The sequence below is a fragment of the Tenrec ecaudatus genome, chromosome 4, assembly GCF_050624435.1.
Source record: "Tenrec ecaudatus isolate mTenEca1 chromosome 4, mTenEca1.hap1, whole genome shotgun sequence".
In the NCBI taxonomy this organism is placed as follows: Eukaryota; Metazoa; Chordata; class Mammalia; order Afrosoricida; family Tenrecidae; genus Tenrec; species Tenrec ecaudatus.
In genome coordinates this window covers 126,141,196-126,158,919 of record NC_134533.1, presented here as the reverse complement: position 1 = coordinate 126,158,919, position 17,724 = coordinate 126,141,196, and the positions used below count along the sequence as shown (strand labels likewise).

Genomic DNA, 17,724 nt, shown 5'->3' with positions numbered 1-17,724 from the left:
GATGTCAGCTCTTCTTTATTCCCTCACTTCCTTACCCTGTGAACCCCAATAAAGTATATATATATATATTTTTTTCCTATCTTACACTGTCCGATGTATCCGTTCACCCGTAGTTCTGTTATCCATCCCCTTGAGGGGAGTTATACATCCAACATTGCTATCAAGACCTTCTCCCGACCCTCCATGGGACTGCAACTCCCATTACTGCTTCTGAGGGGTTTATCGAGTATGGATTTCATGTATTGAAAGCGTTTATCTGTACCAATGTGCACACGCTGGTCTAACAGGGTTTGTGAGCTAGAACTGGGGCCAAGATAGTGGGAGGCAGCACTAAAGAACTACAAGTGTGTTTCATCAGTGCTATGCTGCATCCCGAATCACATAAATCTTCTACACATCTAACCTAACACTGGGACAAACTTGGTAAAGGCTTAAGAAAATTTAAACAGAAAAAAAAATTATGCGTCTCAAAAAGTAGAGACCCTGATCAAGTTATTAAGCTGGAAGCCAGAAATTAGATGAAGATTGGATTTTTACTTCAATATAAATTCCTGTACTGAAGAGTTTAGGACTTTGCCTTTGGAGATGTCTCATAGTCTGCTGCAGGGGTGAGTTTGGGTGAAGATCAACATTTTACATGAAGAGGCTAAAAACATCTTCAAAGGCATTTAAGCCGAAGTTTAGGTGCCTCCAGTTATATTTGTTTTAAACTACTATATATACTCGAGTATAAGGCACCCTCAATAGTAGCTGAGGCGCCTAATTTTACCACATAAAACTGCATGAAAAATGTGCTAAAAGACTCGGCTTATACATGAGTATACACGGTACAATTTTTGTTTTGATAGTGATTCCAGGCACGATTTTACCCCACATGGCTCTGTCTGAGATGTATTCCTTTTCATCTCAGAACCACTACTCCAACAGTGCTGATCAGGGGGATTTCCTTTTGTTTTAGAAGTGAAGACATTCTGTAATTCTGTAATTCACTTCTAGGCTTTCAATTCTGCCACTAGTCCCTATCTGCAATACCTGTTTCACCTCCAACCTTGCTGCTTCCATCACCTCACATTTAAGATTCCAGTTCTTTGAGTCTTTCTCATACATACTCCGCCCCTCGCCCAGCACTCTTCTCAGTTAGTGGTGTCCGACTTGTTGCTACGATGCTTAGCTATAACATCCATCGGTATTTCAAAGAAGAGCAGGATTACAAAAGGAGAATTTGTTTTAGCAGAACTTCCAGACTAGCATCAGACTAGGAAGCAAAAATAGGAAGTCCATTTATGAATTAGCCACTGAAAACTCTTAAGAATAGTACCTGAAAATTTTAAAGAGTTAACATGTCACTTTAAGGACTAAGGTGCCCTGACCTAAGTAGTGGCATTTTTAATCTCCTCCTGTGCATGGGAAACTGGACAATGTAATAAGGAAGAACGCAGGCACTATTCTTAAGAGTTTCAATCATTAGTGTTAAATATATCAACTCTATTCTTGAAACCATCTTCATTAATTTTCCTCAGCTTCAACTTGAATCTGAAATAAATTACAGATTTAGTCAAGTGATCCTTTTACATTCATATCTGTCAAAGTCCATTTGTATTAGCTGTCATTAATGTCGAGCTATATTTATAATGAATAAATAATTGTTCCTGCAAAACACTATCATGCAATCACTTGTCATTAATGTAACCAAAGCCGTATTCTCTAAATAGGGATTCTTGTTCATTTCCAACTTTCATATTATGTGTTAATCTGGGATGTCTAAAGAAATGAAATGTGGGGACTTCCAGGTTCCGGGAAGATGGTGACGGAGTGACACATACCAGAGGGACTCTGCAGAATCTAGCCCAGGAAAGTTGCTTTGAGGGAAATTCAAACAGTGCTGAAAAGCAGGAGGAGCATCATAAAGATAAGGGAGGGTATTGTTTATATCTTCACAGGGAAAGAGGGACCAGACTTCAACCCAGTACCTCAAGGTGTGAATGCAACATTCTGGCATGGAGTAGGGAACCAGTGGAGAGGTCTGGGAGGCCGGCCCCAGTACCAAATATTAAGTGGATGCTTGCCCTTCCCCCCAGAAGAATTTGTTTCAAAGGACGACATTGAATCTGCAGCTCCGGGAGAGGGACATACCTGCTCAGAGCACATGGGAGCAGATGAAGGGGGAGGAGGAGAGAGTGGAGCACATCCTGGCCCACTCAGGCAGTGAGGATGATGTTTCTGATTAGAGCAGCCAGTCCACAGAGAGGACTACATGGCTGGCCCCACTATGAGACATGACACCCTTCACTGACCCATGGCCCTGCAGGGGACAGCACCAGAGACAGTGTAGGAACTGCGCCCAACCTGATCCCATCACACCAAGGCAAAGCACTGGGGGAGTGCAGCAGAACAGCAAGGAAATGGAGCAGCAAGGCCCCCAGGGAATGCTGAATGTGGACCTTGGGACCAGGGCGTGGTACCCCAACAGACTGGAGTGGAAAACACTCCTAAAGGCCAACAAACTTATCCTTGAACTAACTACAAGCTTTTCTTTCTTGGTGTGTTTTGTTTTGTTCTTCGTCAGTGGTTTGTTGTTGTTTTGTTGTACACTTTTGCTTTGTTTTCCTCTGTCTTGTTTTTGTGCATGTTATTATCTCCACAGATCTGTCTAAATAAGATAGGCTGGATGAACAATCTGAAGGAAAAACAACTGGACCGACAGTTCCTGGGGAACATGGGATAGGAGGAGGTTGGGGGGGGGGGTAAGGAAGTGGTGTTAACAAGCCCAGGGACAAGGGACTAACATGGGATCCAAATTGGTGGTGAGTGGGGGAGTGGCAGGCCTGGTAGGGAATGATCAAGGGTAAGGTAACGAAGAGGTATATCTGAAACCCAGGGGGGGATGGAGCATGATAGTGGCACAGGAGGAAAGTCAAGGGAAATAGAGGAAAGAGCTAGGAGGCAAAGGGCATTTATAGAGGTCTACACAAAGACATGCACATATGCAAATATATATGAGGATGGGGAAATAGATCTATGTGCCTATATTTAGAGGTTTAGTATTAAGGTGGCAGAAGGACCTTAGGCCTCTACTTAAGCACTCCCTCAATGCTTGAACTTTCTTCTATTAAATTGGCATTCTATGATGCTCACCCTCCTGACACAACCGCTGATGCCAAAGCCAGTGAACAAGCAAATGTGAAGAAAGCTGATGGTGCCCGGCTATCAAAAGAGATAGTGTCTGGGGTCTTAAAAGCTTGAAGATAAACAAGCGGCCATCTAGCTCAGAAGCAACAAAGCCCATATGGAAGAAGCACACCAGCCTGTGCGATCATGAGGTGCCAAACGGATCAGGTATAAGGCATCATCAGGAAAAAATAATCTTACCATAGTGAGAAGTGGAGACCCAAAGCCCATTTGTTGGCCGCTGGAGATCCCCTCGCAGAGGGGTCTAGGGAAGGAGATGAGTCAGTCAGGGTGCGATGTAGCACCGATGAAGAGTACAGCTTTCATCCAGTTCCGAAATGCTTCCTCCCCCCAACTACCATGATCCGAATTCTACCTTGCAAGTCTGGATAGAGCAGAGGATGTAGACGGGTGCAGATAGGAGCTGGAGGCACAGGGAATCCAGGGCGGATGATAGCTTTAGAACCAGGGGTGTGAGGGGCGATACTGGGAGGTAGAGGGTGAGTGGGCTGGAAAGAAGGAATCAATTACAAGGATCTACATGTGACCTCCTCCCTGAGGGATGGACAATAGAAAAGGGGGTGAAGGGCGACGCCGGACAGGGCAAGATATGACAAAATAATAATTTATAAATTATCAAGGGCTCATGAAGGAGGGGGGAGCGGGGAGGGAGGAGAAAAAAGAGGACTTGATGCAAAGGGCTTAAATGGAGAACAAATGCTTTGAAAATGATGAGGGCAAAGAACGTACAGTTGTGCTTTATACAACTGATGTATGTATGGCTTGTGATAAGAGTTGTATGAGTCCCTAATAAAATGTTTTTTTTTAAAGAAACAAAATGCATGCGAAAGAACTTAATATCAAGAACGCATCCAAGGCTAGTTCAACTCAAGTCCATAAGTCCGATGCTAGATGGGGCCCTCTTCAGACTCATGTAGCTGTAGGCAGATGGTGCAGAAAGGTGAATCGAGATGCTGATAGATCACAAGCCATTGAGTATAAAGTCACCTAAATCCAAATTCGGTGGAAACATGGCAGGGTGCTGACAGCTCTCAGGGTCAGGTGTCCTACAAGGGATGCCCTGGAGCAGCAAGCAGGAAAGAAAAATGGCAGAGAGAGAAAGGATGTTTCCAGTGTCTCTTACTTTTCCACAAAAGGGGTTATGACATCAAATCCCAGTGACCTAAGGTGCTCAAAAGGGCCAGGAGACTTTCTTAACTGCCAGCAGTTCTTTGTCTGTAAGGAAGAGTATTCTTTCCTTTGAAACTAAGACTTCCAGACTTGAAGAGCATAAGATCACAGGGAAAGGAAGCAAAAATATTGCAAGGGGTCACTAAGAGTGATACTGAGAAGTGCACTTCCATGGACCCATGAATCTTGGCAATTGGAGAAACAGCATCAGCACATACTGGAAGCCAGTTTAGGGTATATACAGCTTCCTGGAAAATATTGCCCCAAACCTGGATGGTACTGCTACTTAGCTGATGCAATAAATATGTCTTCAGAAGACCATTCCATTTTTTTTTTATCAATCCAACTGCTTCAGGATGAGAGGGAAGAAGGTGAGACAAACAGGTCCCATGAGCATAGGCCCATTGTCATATTTAACTTTCTGTAAAGTGCTATCTGAGGTGATGTGTAGGATGTCACGTCAGTGGTGAGCATTCTGCAATTCCATGAATGGTAGTTTTGGCCAAAGCACTGCATGCAGGGAAAGCAAATCCATATCCAGAGTGAGTGTCTTATTCGAGAAAGAACAAAATTCTTGTAAACTTGATTATGGCAGATGTATTAGGTTAAAATGTGACACTTGATCATTTGATAGCCCTTTAACCCATTTACATTTTGTTCTAGTTTTTAGTATTTCCTGCTTTTTTTTCTCAATTGAGTTTTTCTCTGGTTTATTTGGTTATTATTGGTGGTCCTTTTTTTCCTGTTTCTTTTTGTGTGTATTTTTACACTATATGAAATCCAAGATAGGTAAATCTATAGAGACACTAACTTAATTAATGGTTTCTTGGGTGCCTGGGAGGGGAGGCTTGAGAGAAATTGGGAGCTAAAAATGAGTACAAGAAGGAAGAAAATGTTCTAGAACTGATTGTTGTAATGATTATATAACTTTTTTAACATGACTGAAATATGGAAGTGCATGATACGTGAATTATATATCAATAAAAACTATTAAAAAGAGCGAGAAAGAACAAAATGCTGCCTTGTTTTTTATGGCTTACTGAATACATATGACAAATGTAATCAACTGCCATCAGGTTTCTGGTTGGTATCCCAGAGGATTGGTGCTATTATCTCAGACTGTGTTGGTCTCCACTGCTGGCAGATTGGCACTCAACAGTGGCAATAGCCAAATCAACTTTGATGATGGAAAGCACGCTATTGATTCCAGGAATAACCTCCATCCCTGCCACCCTGGTAACTTTATTGATGAGCCCCCTGGGCAGTGGCAGAAGTACCTGGGGTGAATGGTTTCCATACAACAAACCATCCTACAACTTGAATGTTAAAATCTTCCTCTACTGAGATACCTGGTGAGCAGTCACATTGGGCACAAATAACTTCACTTCTTTGGGCCAGAGAGGTCTATTCACATACCTCCTCTTCATACCTCATCACTAATTTTCCAATCATACTCCTTCCAAGTTTCTGACCATCTAGTCAAGTGATTGGCCACAGATTAAGAATTTTTATAGTCTCAAATCCAGCCATTTCTTCTTCCAAGCAAAATTAACAACCAGATGTCACATTCCAAGTTCTGTCCATTGGGAAGATTTCCTTTCACTACTGTCCTTCAGGGAGGTGCTAGAGAAGGGCTCTTGTGCTGTTGTACTGTGCGCTTTTGAGTGGTAACTGCATGTCAAGCAGAGTCTCTGGAAAAAAAGGGTGGGTTTTCTTTTTCTCAGTCAATAGATCACCAGGAACTCCCCATGAGGTCATGCAGACGAAAGAAAGACCGTAGTGTGATAGGAATGGAAACTATGAGTAGAAGCCATTTCTTCATTCAATTTCCTTGCACCTTCAGATTCTGCTCTAGATCCATCTCTTACATACCACTTCCATTCAGTGATGGAGTGCGGCTGCAAATGCCCGGCCTTATGATTCTGAATCAGCCAACGCCTTGTTCACGATCGGCAGAACAGGCTGTGTGGTGATTTGGTGACTCGTGGTGAGGCTTTCAATATCTACTAAGGCCCATATTGTCAGGAGAGATTAAACGCTGGTGAAGGACATCATGGTTGCTAAAGTAGAGGGGTGGCAAAAAAGATGAAGGCCTTTAAGAAAGTTTGACACAGTGGCTGCAACAATGGGCTCAAACACAAGAAAAACTGTGAGGATGGTTCAGGACCAGGCAGTGTTTTGTTTGATTGTACCTGGGGTCAGTATGAGTCAGAACAGACTCGACAGCATCGGACACAAGGCCCAGGAACAAGCCAAAAGCCATTTCTCAAAAGATGAGGAGTAGTCTGTCAAGTGGTAGCACCTTGCTCCAAAAGCCAAAGGTCTGCACTCTGATTCACCATAAGGGCCTGCTGAGGATTCCAAACTGCACAACTATGTGTCACTTAGACGTCAACCACGACTGGTTCAGCTGGATCATATGGCAGAGCAAACTGCACAGCAGCCTGAACCTGCTGTAGGGCCCCACTCAAAATTAGCAGCTTTTAGGGTCCATTATTAGGCCAGAGTTGCAAACCGGAATATGCTGCATTTGGAATCCGAAGAAGCCCACCAACCATCATGTGTCCTTTTACATTGTGGAAAGGGCTAGTTGCAACAATTTATCTTTCATTTTAATAGAATTATCTCCGTTTTTGGGAGGCTGGGGAAGATGGCCGACAGGGACACCCGCATACTCTGAGAGCTCCTCCAAACAAAGCGGGATTGGCGACCAGGTAGCTGAATAGTAAGAGTCTGGTGAGTGAAATATCCCCCTGGGACAGCACCCCAGTCCTACCCCACGTATTTGTCCTGAGCAGGGGTCTAGGTGAAAGAGGACCGGGCTAGTGGGACATCTCTGGCCACTAAGCTGCCGTGAGCTCACTGGCGACCGGCCTAGGCTCCATCCCCAAACCGGACGCCAGCCCAGAGCCGCTTGCCTGCCCTGCCTAGACAGGCGCAGCAGGTCACGCTCCCCTACTCCAGAGGCCCACTCCCCACTCGTGGATCCCCACTGGGAGAGAAGCTTTCCTCTCCCGCAGTTCCCCTCTCCCCGCAGGGCAGCGATCTGCCCTCGGGCCCATGTCCCTCCCTCCATTCATCCAAGCTCAGGGGAGCAGACCCGCGGGTTGTCTGGCGACCCCCCACGGGGGACCATCCACCCGCACCGCTGCCGCGGACCTCTCCACCTGCCCTCCGTGCGCCGGCCTCCCACCCCCGCCCACCCCCGCCAGCCCCTGGCAGCCTAGTGCCAGCTCCACTCCTGGCGGGGACCCTGCGCTGAGCACTTCCCGCCAACAGGAGCCATAGCCCAACCCGCGCCTGTCCCGGACCCTGAGCTTCCGCGGAGCGCCGCGCCCCGCGCTGCTGAGTCTGCCCAACAAGGGCCCCTCCCTGCGCAAGGCACAAGAGTAGGTGCCCTCCCCAGGGTGCTGCGGGGACCCCGGCGGCCGCGACTCTGAGCCTGAGCGGAGGAAGGGCGCCATTACCCCCTGCGGTTTCGCGCCAAAAGGGCGGAGAGCGAACACCATTGTTCCCTGCAGTGTCCCGCAGCTGCCTGCGCAGCTATCCAAGGGGCCTCCCCACGCCCGCTCACAGCCCGGGCAGATCAAACATTCCACCTGCAGTGGAGCCTGGGTCTCGGCTTTGCAGTCCCTGAGGAGCCGTCAGTGAGCTCCAGCCAGCTCTCACCACCTGGGGCCCTGTTGGGTCCCCAGTGCCAGCCCTAAGCCTGCCGCAGCCCGCCTAGCCACCCCAGGAGACGGCACAGTGGCCTGAGCCTCCACACAATAAGGTTACTCCTGTCTCCTAGAAGCATGGGGCCTATTAAAGGATCAAGGAAAAATCAACAGACCACATCACTCCCAACAAAAAAATCAGAAAAACGAGGCACTTTAACAGACCTAACGTCACTCATAGAAGAAACAGATATAGATCAGCCACAAAAGGAAATCTTCAGAACTCTGCTTGCAGTAATACAGGAGCTAAGAGAAGCAAACCAAAATAAGGATGCAATGATAGAAGGGATGAAATGCACAATAGAGGGGATGAAGTCCACAATAGAGGGGATGAATACTATCCACCAAAAGGAACTGCAGAAACTAACAGAGGAGGTAGCAGAGGCCACACAAAAGGTCACAGAAGCTATATCTAGGCTTGAGGAGGCTGAGAACCGTATCAGTGAACTCGAGGACGCTCAAACCAAACGAAGCAAGTGAGAAAAAAAATCAGATAGGAAAATTAAAGAAACAGAAGACAGCCTGAGATCAATGACATGCTATGAAGAGGAATAATATTCGAATAATCGGTCTACCGGAACACAACATAACACACAAATCGACCGCCAAGATAGCAAAGGAATTCCTGGAAGAAAATTTCCCCAACCTAACAAAGGAGAATCCGACTCTCATACAGGAAGCAGAGAGGACGCCAGCTAAGCTAAACACCAAGAAGAACACGCCAAGACATATAATTGTAAAATTATCCAACTTAGAGGAAAAAGAGAAAATTCTACGAGCATCAAGAGAAAGGAAGACAGTCACATACAAAGGAGCACAGGTAAGATTATGCTCAGACTTATCAGCTGAAACCATGAAGAGGAGGAGAGAATGGAGCAACATCTTCCAAAAACTGAAAGATAAAAATGCCTCCCCCAGAATCCTATACCCTGCCAAGTTATCCATTAAGATAGAGGGTAAGATAAGGGTCTTCCAGGACAAGGAAGAACTCAAAAAATATACTGCAAGTCACCCGACCCTGCAGAACATACTGGCTGACTCACTATGGCCAGAAGATCAAGCTCCAACTAGAACCACCAGGAGACCACCATATAGCCCATCTCCATCTAGAAGCCAACATGCCAGCAACACGTACCAGGACAACACGGTCTCAGATGGAAAAGAGGACAAGATAGAAACCCTCCACTCAAACGCAGTACACTGATATGAAGGAAGATAGGCAAAGACCCAAAACACTAAACAGAATATGGCAACCATGAAGCCAGAGATTGTAATAATCACTTTGAATACAAATGGGCTCAATTCATATGTTAAAAGAAAGAGGCTGGAGGATTGGATTAGAAAACATAACCCATCAATCTGCTGCCTGCAAGAGACACACCTTAAGCAAGCAGACAAGCATATGCTGAGAATAAAGGGCTGGCAGAAAGTTTACCAAGCAAATGGTAACTCCAAGAAGGCAGGAGTGGCTATCTTAATCTCCGACAAAATGGATCTCAAGATCCAAAACATAAAAAGAGACAAAGAGGGACATTACATAATGCTCAAAGGCTCAGTAAACCAGGAAGCAATAAGCATACTGAATATTTACGCACCTAATAATGGTGCGGCAAATTTCGTCAAACAAACTATTAAAAAAATGACAGAAGAAATCACGGAAACAACAATAATAGTGGGGGACTTCAACACTCCACTATCAGAGAAAGACAGGTCACAGGGAAAGAAGCTCAGCAAAGAGGCCAGAGAGCCAAACAATGTAATTAGGCAACAGGGCCTGATAGACATCTCTAGAGCCTTTCATCCAAAAGCAAAAGGTTTCACATTCTTCTCCAATCCACACGGATCTTTCTCAAGAATAGATCACATGATGGGGCACAAGGCCAGCCTGAGTAAATTCAAACACATAGATATTATCCAGACGTCTTTGTCAGACCACCATGCCATAAAGCTGGAGATTAATAGGAGGGCACCCAGAAAAGCAAGGGCCACCAATTGGATAATAAACAACGATCTCCTGCGACAGGAATGGGTTAAGGTCCAGATCAGAGAGGATATCAGGAAATTTCTAGAAACTAATGAGAACAAGCATACAACACATCAAAACTTATGGGACACTGCAAAGGCAGTTATCAGAGGTAGCTTGATATCACTGAATGCATACATGAAAAAAGAAGAAAGGCGTATGACAGATATGTTAACACAAAACCTCCAACAACTAGAACAGAGTCAACAGAACTACCCCTCCAATAGCAAGAGAAAAGAAATAATAAAAATCAGGGCGGAGTTAAACCAGTGGGAAGACAAAAGAACAATGCAAAGGATTAACGCAACTAGAAGCTGATTTTATGAACGAATTAATAAAATTGACACTCCCCTGGCAAAGCTTACCAAAGATAGAAAGGAACAATCATCAATAGCCAGGATGAGGGATGAATCCGGGGCAATAACAACAGACCCCAATGAGATAAAAAGGATAATCACAAAGTACTATGAAGGTTTGTATTCTAATGAATTCAGAAACCTGGAAGACATGGATAAATATTTAGAAAAATAATCTATCCCTAGATTATCTGAGACAGAGATCAAGAACCTCAACAAACCCATAGCGAAGCAAGAAATAGAGTGTGTCATCAAAAACCTACCAAGGAAATAGGCCCCAGGGCCAGATGGCTACACAGCAGAATTTTACCAAACATTCAGGGAAGAGCTGACACCGATCCTCCACAAAGTATTCCATAACATAGAAAAGAACGGCAAGCTCCCAAACTCATTTTACGAAGCCAGCATTACTTTGATACCCAAACAGGGAAAAGACCCCACAGGTGTAGAGAATTATAGACCAATATCTCTAATGAACATAGATGCAAAAATCCTTAACAAAATATTGGCCAATAGAATACAAAGGAACATCAAACATATCATTCACCACGACCAAGTAGGATTCATCCCAGCGATGCAGGGATGGTTTAACATCCGAAAATCCATCAATATCATACACCACATCGAGAAGAAAAAGGATAAAAACCATATGATAATATCCATAGATGCAGAAAAAGCATTTGACAACATCCAGCATCTATTCCTAATCAAAACACTCATGAAGATAGGATTGGAAGGTAAGTTCCTCAAGCTCATACAAGTTATCTATGAAAGACCAACAGCCAACATCATAGTCAATGGAGAAAAGACAAGAACAATACCACTGAAAAAGGGTACAAGACAAGGATGCCCCCTGTCCCCTCTTCTATTCAATATCGTTTTGGAGGTTCTGGCTAACAACATAAGACAGCGGAAGGACATCAAAGGGATCCAGTTGGGAGAGGAGGAGGTGAAACTATCGTTATTTGCAGATGACATGATCCTATACATTGAAGACCCCCAAAACTCCACAGTTGGAATACTTACAGCAATAGAGGAATACGGAAGAGTAGCAGGATACAAGATCAATAAACAGAAGTCGGTAGGGTTTCTATACACATCGGACAGGGCCATGGAAGAGGCGATTAAGAGGGAAGTACCCTTCACAGTAGCCAAGAACAAACTGAAATATCTAGGAATATACTTAACAAAAAATACTAAAGACCTTTATAAGCATAATTATAAAACCCTATTACAGGAAACCAAAAGTGACCTTCACAAATGGATGAAGCTCCCCTGCTCATGGTTAGGTAGGCTGAACATAGTAAAGATGACAGTTCTTCCTAAAGCACTCTACAAGTTCAATGCTATACCAATCCAATTACCATCAACCTTCTTCAAAGAATTGGAAAAACTGACCACCAACTTCATATGGAGAGGGAAGAAACCCAGAATTAGCAGAGAACTCCTCAAGAAGAAGGACACAATTGGAGGACTCGCCCTACCTGATTTTAATGCCTACTACACAGCTACAGTGGTCAAAACAGCATGGTACTGGCACAATGATAGACACTCAGACCAGTGGAAAAGAATAGAAAGCCCAGGAGTAAAATCATCAGCATATAGACAACTGATCTTCGACAAGGGTCCCAAAAACGTCAAGTGGGAAGCAGATGCCCTCTTTAATAAGTGGTGCTGGAAACAATGGATATCCACATGTAGAAAGTTGAAACAAGACGTCTACCTCACCCCATGCACAAGAATACACTCAAGGTGGATCACAGATCTAGAAGTCAAGCCCCAAACCATCAGGACCATTAAGGAGGGAATCGGGACTAATCTCAGAGCACTGGCCCAGGGAGCACATAGGCTCACTGCAACAGGGAAGGGGACACACACAGGTGATCTGGAAATCGACAAATGGGATCTAATAAGAATAAAACACCTGTGCACCTCGAAAGACTTTGCCAAGAGGGTGATAAGGCAACCCACAGACTGGGAGAAGATTTTTAGTAATGACACGTCAGACAAAGGGCTCATTACTAAAATCTACAACACCATCATGACCTGCAAAAAGAGGAAAACAGTTAACCCCCTAAGGAAGTGGGCAAAAGAAATGAGAAGAACTTTCACTAGAGAGGAGATCAATATGGCCAATAAATATATGAGAAAGTGCTCGAAGTCCCTTGCCATAAGAGAAATGCAAATCAAAACAACCATGAGATACCGCCTAACACCCCTGAGGCTAGCCCAGATCAGTAAATCAGAGAGCAACAAGTGTTGGAGGGGCTGTGGTGAAGTAGGAACCCTCCTCCACTGCTGGTGGTCGTGCAGATTTGTACAGACACTGTGGAAAGCAATCTGGCGATACCTAAAGAAAATGGAAATTGATCTACCTTATGACCCAGCCATCCCTCTACTGGGCATATACCCGGTTGAAGCAGCAAATAAAACACAACCAGTCATACGCGCTCCAATGTTTATTGCGGCACAGTTCACAATAGCAAAGACTTGGAAACAGCCTAAGTTTCCATCGATAGACGAGTGGATTAGCAAACTTTGGCACATACACACAATGGAGTATTATGCAGCACTGAAAAGCACCGATGAGCACATGAAACACGTTATTTCATGGGAAGAGCTGGAAGGAATTATGTTAAGCGAGGTAAGCCAGACCCAAAGGGACAGGTACAACATGAGTCCCCTGAGGTAAGTACAATCAGCATGACAGAAATAGAAGAATAAACATCTATCCCACAATAAACGGGAGGAAGCATAGATAGTTGGAGGGAGCGCAGGCCACACCTAGGGAGGTACATGAGAGCCCAGCATAAAGAAGGAGTAGTGGGGTAGGGAGAGGGAGAACCGGGAAGGGGAGAATCCGAATGGATGATATGGGTGGGGGGGCAGGGTACTAACCCACCCGGGGGAGAGTATCGGTTGTGTCCCCACAAATCTGGAACATGCATACAGACCCCAACACGACACACCAAACAAGGAGGGCAACACAAAGTACAGAGGTCTACACAAAGAGGCTGGACGACAAGCCGGCCCAAACCAGAATTAGGCCGACCCCCACACTCGAAGGGAATACCACAGAAAACAAAAATAGATCGTCTGGAGTGGGAAAGGAACTGACCCACCACACCACATCCAGAAGGAAACTGAAACAAAAGAAGGAGAAAGGACGTAGTGGAGTACACCTGGGTCCTCCAAGCCCAAGGTCGATAGACCAGCTAGAAGGGCCCATCATACTGAGAGGACCATTCAGCTGACCACACTATGAGAAGCGACATCCTGCACCAACACATGGCCCTACACGGGACAGCACCTGAGACACAATGGGGGAAGGGCGAATGAGCTGACCCCGCCACACTGAGGAAAACACTGGGGGCGTGCAATGGAGCAGTGGAGGAAGCAGAGCAAAGGGATCCCAAGGGAGTATAAAGGATGGTCTTCCGGGCCAGGACGTGGCGCCTCACAAGCTACACCTAGAAAACACTCCTAAAGGCGAACGAAAGGACCTTGAACTACTAGCAATTTTTCTTTTAATATTTGCTATCTTTTTGTTTAGTCTTTTTTTAATTTGTTTTGTTTTTTACCTTGTAAATTTTGTATGTTAGTGGCTTTTCTGCTTATCAGCGTGTCGATGTTGCTTCTGTCAAAGCCATGTTCTTATGGGCCTCTTGGGCGCAGTCAAAGTCATATGCATTTGTATGCACATATTACTATGTCAGCAGGTCCACCTAGACAAGATAGGCTGGACAAATAATGAGAGAAGAAAACAACAGGACCAACGGTCCTGGAGGGACATGAGAGCGTGGGAGGTAGGGTAAGGGAGGAGGTGTCGCCCAACACAGGGACAAGGGAACAGCGAGTGGTTCAAAACCAGAGGAGGGAGTGGAGGGGAGGACTGGAAGGGAGTGACCAAGAGCAAGGTAACTGAGAGGAATTACTGAATCCAGAATGAAGGCTAAACATGGTAATGGGTCGGGAGGAAAGCGAAAGGAAATAGAGGAAAGGAGTAGGAGGCAAAGGGCATACAGAGAAGCCTAAATACAGACATGTACATATGTAAATATATTTATGATTATGGGGGCAATAGATTTATATGCATATATTTATAGGTTCAGTAGTAGGGTAGCAGATGGACATTGGGCCTTCTCATGCAGAATCCCCCAATACAATAGCACCTCGCCCTGCTAAACAGTCATTGCAGGATACCCATCTTCCCGACATGATCACTGAAGACAGCCGTGTGTGTAAGGAAATGTGGTGAAGAAAGCTGATGGTGCCTGGCTATCAAAAAGATATAGCATCTGGGGTCTTAAAGGCTTGAAGGCAAATAAGTGGCCATCTAGCTCAGAAGCAACAAAGCCTACAGAGAAGAAGCACACGGCCTAAGCGAATACAAGGTGTTGAATGGACCACGTAGCAGATACAAGAAGACGAAAGTGTGCATAAGCAAGTGTGGTGAAGAAGGCTGATGGTGCCCGGCTACTGAGAGATATAGCGTCTGGGGACTTAAAGGCTTGAAAGCAAACAAGCAGCCATCTAGCCCAGAAGCAACCGAGCCCAAACGGAAGCAGCACACCAACATAGGTGACCGTGAAGGACAGAGGAAACCAGGTCTCCAACAACAAAGGTGGGGTGGTGGAGAGAATCACATCACCGTGAAAGAGGGGGAGTGCATGATGGGGACCCAATGCCCACCTGTAGACAGCTGGACACCCCTTCCAGAGTGATAGTGAGGAGGAAATGGGCCACTCAGGGTTCAGTGTAGCAACAATGAAACTCAAAACCTTCCTCTAGTTCCTGAACGCTTCCTCCCCTCCCAATCATCATGACCCCAATCCTACCTTGCCTTGCGGACCTGGTTATACCAGAGGATGTACAGCAGTGCAGTGGGGATCTGGAGGCACAGGGAATCTAGGACAGAAGAACCCCTCAACACCAGCGGTGGGAGTGGCAACACCAGGAGGGAAGGGTGTGTAGAAAGGGAGAACCGATCTCGGAGATCTATGTGTAACCTCCTCTCTGGGAGATGGGCAATGGGGAGGCGGGTGAGGGGAGACGCCGGGGAGTGTAAGATAAGATATAATAATTATTATTTATAAACTGTTTTGTTCTGTTCTTTTTCAGTGGTTTGTTTTGGTTGTTTTGTTGTCTGGTTGTATACTGTTGCTTTGTGTTCCTCTGTCTAGTTTTCGTGCATGTTAGTGACTCCACAGGTCTGTCTGAATAGGACAGGCTGGATGAACTATCTGGATGAAAAACAACGGGACCGACAGTTCCGGGGGGACTTGGGGTGGGGGGGTAGGGGGGGTAAGGAAGTGGTGTTAACAAACCCAGGGACAAGGGAAAAACATGGGACCCCAAATGGTAGAGAAGGGGGAGTGGCAGGCCTGGTGGGAACTGATCAAGGGTAAGGTTGCTTAGAGAAGAGGTATACTCTAGCCCAGGTGGCGATGAAGCATGGTAGTAGGGCAGGAGGAAGGTCAAGGGAGATGGAGGAAAGAGCTAGGAGTCAAAGGGCATTCATGGAGGTCTAGACAAAGACATGTACATGCAAATATATATAGGAGGTTGGGGAAATAGATCTTTGTGTCTATATTTATAGGTCAAGTATTAAGGTGGCGGAAGGACCTTGGGCCTCTACTCAAACACTCCCTCTATGCATGAATACCTTCTTTTATTAAATTGGAACTCTATGATGCTCACTCTCCCGACACAACGGCTGGAGCCGAAGTGGGTGAACAAGTAAATGTGGTGAAGAAAGCTGATGGTGCCCGGCTATCAAAAGAGATAGTGACTGGGGTCTTAAAGGCTTGAAGATAAACAAGCGGCCATCTAGCTCAGAAGCAACAAAGTCCACATGGAAGAACACACCAGCCTGTGTGATCGAGTGGTCCCAAAGGGATCAGTTACCAGGCATCAAAGAACAAAAAATCATATCATTGACTGCACACCTCCATGATAGGATCGCTGAAGACAAATGGGTGCACAAGCAAATGTGGTGAAGAAAGCTGATGGTGCCCAGCTATCAAAAGAGATAGTGTCTGGGGTCTTAGAGGCTTGAAGGTGAACAAGCGGCCATCTCGCTCAGAAGCAAATAAGCCCACATGGAAGAAGCACACCGGCCAGTGCGATCACGAGGTGCCCAAGGGACCAGATATAAGGCATCATGCAAAAAAAAAAAAAGATATGTGTGTATGTATGTGTATATGTATATATGTATGTGTATATATATATTATATTAAATGAAGGGGGAAGTGCAGAATGGAGACCCAAGGCCCAAGTGTCGGCCAATGGAGATCCCCTCATAGAGGGGTTTAGGAGAGGAGATGGGTTAATTAGGGTGTGAGGTAGTATCGATGAAGAACACAGCTTTCCCCCAAATCCTGGATGCTTCCTCCCCCCAACTACCATGATCCGAATTCTACCTTGCAGGGCTGGATAGGACAGAGGCTGTACACTGGTACATATGAGGGTTGGAGGTACAGGGAATCCAGGGTGGATGATACCTTCAGGACCAAGGGTGTGAGGGACGATGCTGGGAGAGTGGAGGGTGAGTGGGTTGGAAAGGGGGAACTGATTACAAGGATCCACATGTGACCTCTTCCCTGGGAGAGGGACAGCAGAGAAGGGGGGAAGGGAGACTCCGGATAGGGCAAGATATGACAAAATAACGAGGTATAAATTACGAAGGGCATATGAGGGAGGGGGGAATGGGGAGGGAGGGGGGGAAAAAAGAGGACCTGATGCAAGGGGCTTAAGTGGAGAGCAAATGCCTTGAGAATGATTGGGGCAGGGAATGTATGGATGTGCTTTATACAATTGATGTATGTATATGTATGGATTGTGGTAAGAGTTGTTTGAGTCCCTAATAAAATGTAAAAGAAGAAAAGAGAAAAAAATGATTAGGGCAAAGACTGTACAGATGTGCTTTATACAATTGATGTATGTATATGTATGAACTGTGAAAAGAATTGTATCAGCCCCAATAAATTGTTAAAATAATAATAAATAAAAAGAATTATCTCCACACGTCCTACATCATTGGACCCCTAGAAATATCATGGAGGTAGTAGGCACCTAAATGTTTTTATCAATTTCTCACCTATAGAATGTTGATAAGGAGCCCAGGTAACATAGTGGGTTAAGCATGGAGCTGATACCCACGAAGGTCAAGAGTTCAAAACCAGTTACTTCATGGGAATCTGCACCCACAAAAAGTTATTACCTCACAAACCCTCAAAGGCAGTTTGACTATGTCCTACAGGGTCACCAT

At 45.4% G+C, this 17,724-nt stretch overlaps 1 protein-coding gene across 3 annotated transcripts in view; it reads right to left on the bottom strand.

Annotated features, from left to right (window-relative positions):
* Positions 1 to 17,724, bottom strand: part of ULK2 (unc-51 like autophagy activating kinase 2) — a 212,393-nt gene that overhangs the window by 68,884 nt on the left and 125,785 nt on the right. The window lies entirely within an intron of this gene.